We start from the raw sequence: 4646 nt of genomic DNA on the forward strand, positions 1-4646 counted from the left end.
ATTATGTTTTTTTTTTTTTTTTAAATTCTGGTTGCTTTTTGCAATGCAATTAGTTAATGAAGCTTTTGACTTTCAAAAATGACAGCACCATAAAACCATATGTATACACCACCAGTCAATAGTTTGAAATAGATTTTTCTTTTCAAATGTTTTTGAAAGAAGGATCTTATCCTCAAAAAGGCTGTGATTATTTGAATGAAAATACGGAAAAAAGTAATAATGTGAAATATTATTACAATTAAAAATAACTATTTTAAAATGTAATTTATTCCTGTGATGGCAAAATTTAATCATCAGTGTTACGTGATCCTTTAGAAATTATTGACTGAAGCTGATTTGGTGTTCAGTTATTATCAATTATTATTGGTGCTCAATTAATAATAATAATAGTTCTTATTATCAATGTTGAAACATACTTTTTTAATGAACAGCATTTATTTGAAATATAAATATTTCATAACATTATACATATCTTTACTTACAATTTTGATCAATTTAATCATTAAATTGATCAAAAGTGTCAGTGTATATATATATATATATATATTTTTTATTTTTAAATTTTTTTTTTTTTAAGGGATGCACCTACATTTCAGCACTGCATGGTGTGACGCCGCTCAATATTCCGCTCTATGAAAGTGCGTTCCGTTGAGTTGCTCATGGCCCATGCGAACGCTCCATTTATGTATCGCTCATGCTCACTGGAAAAGCAAAGTCTGCTCAAATAACGTGCTGACAGGAAATTTCTATGTAGTATACTTATTCCTGTTTGCAATAGCGCTACTGTGCTGTAACATGGTGTAGTAGGCCTATGTACTGGGCAACGCTCGTAAAATGACGCTAACATATAGTGACGCTATGCTCTGCTCACATGCACTAGCTTTGTAAGACTATACATTATTTGGATAGATAAAAAAAACAAAACAAAAAACAAATAAACAAACAAAACTTTATATCTGATTCTGTTGCATAGAACTGAATAAAAATAATATATTGATTTTTAATATTAATATATTTTCTGTCCAATTTTATAGTGTTACTTTATATATGAAAATCAGCATATTAGATGACACTGAAGACTGGGGTAATGACTGCTGAAAATTCAGCTCTGCCATCAGAGGACTACACTACATTTTAAAATATATTCAAATAAAAACACATTTTATTTTAAATTGTGATAATATTTCACAACATTAGTTTTTTTTTTTTTTACTGTATTCTGTACTTTTTAACAAAGAAATGCAGTCTAGGTGAGTGTAAGACACTTCTTTCAAAAACATTAAACAATTTAATTATTCTAAACTTTTGATAGGTGGTGTACAAATATCACAACTATATGTACAAATGACAACTATATTCCAAGTCTTCAACAGCTTTGTGTAGCAAAAAGACTAAAATTTAAGCCACTATTCACTGATTATCACCTATTAACCGTTATTTATTGAACAAGATTCATTGAAAAGATTTGACTCAAAAGAATTCGGCCTTTTTAAAAATGAATTAACAACTTTAGTTCAAAGACATTTACTATAGTTTGGCTTGGTATTTAGTAAACAAGTTGTTTTAACTACTTTAATGTTACTTTATTGGGCTTTTTGCCATTTGATAGCCCCGTTCCTCCAGAGAGTCACCACGATATTTCCCACCCCCAAAAAATCTTGTTCCACAAAAGAAAAAATGGCATATGGTTTTGTAACAACATGAAGGTGAGAAACCAATGACAGAAATTTCAGGTGAGCTATCCCTTTTGCACGTTCCCATCATGCCACATCTAAACAAGAGCACCATCGAAGTACAGATCCCTGAGCTTAGGTAAAAAAAAAATAAATAGTGCAAAGTAAATGACAACAACAACAACAAAAAGGGCCAACAGCTAATCTGAGTTCCGGGATATGGGGAGGCAGTCCTATTCTTTCTTGTGAGGGGAGAAAAGAAAGAGGGGAACACAGACAATGGCATAGCTGATCAGAAACATTAGGCGCGGACCAGCCCTGGGCTCCTCTGCAGGTGGTCCGAGTCCGGAGCTCTTCGACGGCTCTTCTTAATCCTTTTCCAGCCGGGCTTCTCTTCTCTTCCTGCCCCTGACCCCACGCTGCGATGAGGTTATCACCCAATGCAGCCCGGCTCTCTGGCCGCTTCAAAAAACATTACGGCTTTTATCGAACGCCCATTTATCTGCATGAAAGCCGTGTAATTTGGCCAATAATATCTCCACTCCATAGCAAAAAAAGATAGAAAAACTGGCCTATTCAATGAAGAGAAAACATAATTCAAAACCTCTTTTAAAGGAAGAGTCTAACAATATGTACTATTATTACGAAGAGAGGAGTCCAAAGAGGTCGATGGGTAAGGAAAATGTTGAAACTTTAATTTATTTAAAAAAAGCAACGAAAAGAGAAATTTAAAGGGTTTTTAAATGTGTTAGGAAGAACAACTGGGGCAGGTTAAAAACCTGGATATACAACTATATAACACTGAAAACTGGGACAAAACAAGTAAAGGAAATGACAAGGGCCAAGATGGCGGCGGTAAGAATTGCAGACTGTACTCTAGTTGCCCTACTTCATCGAGGTGCAGCGTCTCAAGCTGACAAAAGCTCAAGGATGCAGCTGAAGTGGCAGAGATTTCAAAGCGAGAAATGGGAGAGTCAATGCGTGCCCACCCGCAGAGACATATGGGGAGGAATACAAAAAGTTTTTCTGGTGGAGTGTGTTTTTTCTCCCCTCGCCCTCCCCCTTTCTCTCTCTTGGTTTGGCATGGTATGAACAAAGACAGAGGGCATTTTAATATCATAGAAGTGCTGTGCCTTTGATTCCATAGAACGAATACTATTCAATAGCGTCCTCATTGGTTCATCTAGGCAGCGCCTGTCACTGATTGGATGATGCTGTTAAGCCTTGGAGGGATGGGAGAAAATATGTCTTGTAAACACTGACACACTAACACGGACACAATATGCATTCATGAAAATGCTTGCCAGTTTTAGGCTTTATGTGACAAGTCTTATTTCAAAATTGTAATTGTTGATGGGCCAACCGACTGGAGCGCAATGCGCATGCAGCTGTTTTTATGAAATGATCCGTATGGATTTCGAGACTTATTTTTATACGCCCCACTCTTTTGTGCGTAGCTTTTTGTCTCTGATTCATGCATAACATTACATCCCATTCATGATCTCTTGTTCTCAAGGTTAATCTTTCTAACAGCCCTGACCAACTGGAGTAACTAAATGTCATTTCAAACAGAGGCATCACTCACCTGACCCACACGAAGTGACACATAGGGGATACCATCTGGTCAGTCAGATCTGCCTCAAGCGTAAAGGGACTAATCCATGGATGAAGGTCAAGGGCCAGCAGACATCAGAGCATCAAGGCCGGGAATCAGCAAATCAACCTGCGAGGAAAGAGAGAGGAGACGTTAATTGCTTTAAAGACCAGAGAACGCCAAAAAAAAAAAAAAGTGGGAACAGATGTCATGTCTCACAATGTGGATTCACCGCACATAGGCAAAGGTCTCTTCAGCTTATTAGAGAGTGGGGTAACAGAGAGACTCTGGGTGTACTTAATGTAGTTCTAACAAGACAGCCTGGGATGGACATTTACAGTTCAGACAAGGATGACAATTAATGCTAGTTAAGTTCCAAATGCAAGTAAAACTGGACTTGGAGAGTAAATACAAAAAGTGGACAGTAACATTATTGTAAGTGTAATATCCTTGCAATTTGAGTTGCAGAAAAACAATACTTTAGGATGCATTAAATTGATCAAAAGTGACAGTAAAGACATTTATAATGCTACAAAAGATTCTACTTTAAATGAATGCTATTTAAATCTATTTATCAAAGAATCTTATCAAAGGAAAAGTATAACAGTTTCCACAAAAAAACTATTTTCAAGAACTCTAAAAGATTATGTGACACTGAAGACTGGAGTAATGGCTGCTGAAAATTCAGCTTTGCCATTACAGGAATACATTACATTTTAAAATATATTAAAATAAAATACTGTATTTTTTATTAAATAAATGCAGCCTTGGTGAGCATAAGAGATTGCTTTCAAAAACAGTAAAACATCTTACCAATCTTGCTTTCATTTTACACTTAATTTTATTCAGTTGTATATAACCAGCTAGGGTCCAAAAATAAGCTTCAAATGTGAGTAAAAAATAAATAAAACAGCATTACTCTAGGTTGGCTAGTAACTTTATTTGGAAAATGTAGCATTATATGGTTTAAGTCAACTCTAACAATGATAGTTATAAGGAACTGCAACACACTGTAAGTTAAGTTGTAAGAATGATAATATGAACCCTGCTGATGCAAGTTACATGAGCAATTCAAACTAAATCTACTAAAGAAAAACTCTGTCTGTGGGACTCTATCTTATAACAAATTTTACCTCACTTGAAAATTCGCTATCAGGAGTTGATCTAGAATGCTTAGGGTTTTTATTTTTCTCGAGAACACATATGTGGAATATGCTTCACATTAAGCCACCAAAATTAAAATAATATGAGAAACAAAATCTTGTGTTTTATATTTTTGAGTAAAGGAGACTACCTCATCTGACACAATGACTTGCACTGTTTATCACTAAAATGCAAGTAATAAACAGCTAAATAAATGTTATAAGGACAAAAATACA

The 4646-nt window shown here is 35.1% G+C and overlaps 1 protein-coding gene across 1 annotated transcript in view; it reads right to left on the reverse strand.

Moving 5' to 3' along the window:
• Positions 1-3362, reverse strand: part of LOC107737101 (teneurin-3) — a 318045-nt gene extending 314683 nt beyond the window's left edge. Inside the window, exon 1 of the mRNA XM_016548517.1 lies at positions 3259-3362. The gene's annotated coding sequence lies outside the window, so the exon portion shown is untranslated. The remainder of the gene's footprint in view (positions 1-3258) is intronic.
• Positions 3363-4646: the final 1284 nt, after the last annotated feature.

This window comes from Sinocyclocheilus rhinocerous, unplaced genomic scaffold (assembly GCF_001515625.1).
Source record: "Sinocyclocheilus rhinocerous isolate Xijiao unplaced genomic scaffold, SAMN03320098_v1.1 scaffold344, whole genome shotgun sequence".
Lineage (NCBI taxonomy): Eukaryota > Metazoa > Chordata > Actinopteri > Cypriniformes > Cyprinidae > Sinocyclocheilus > Sinocyclocheilus rhinocerous.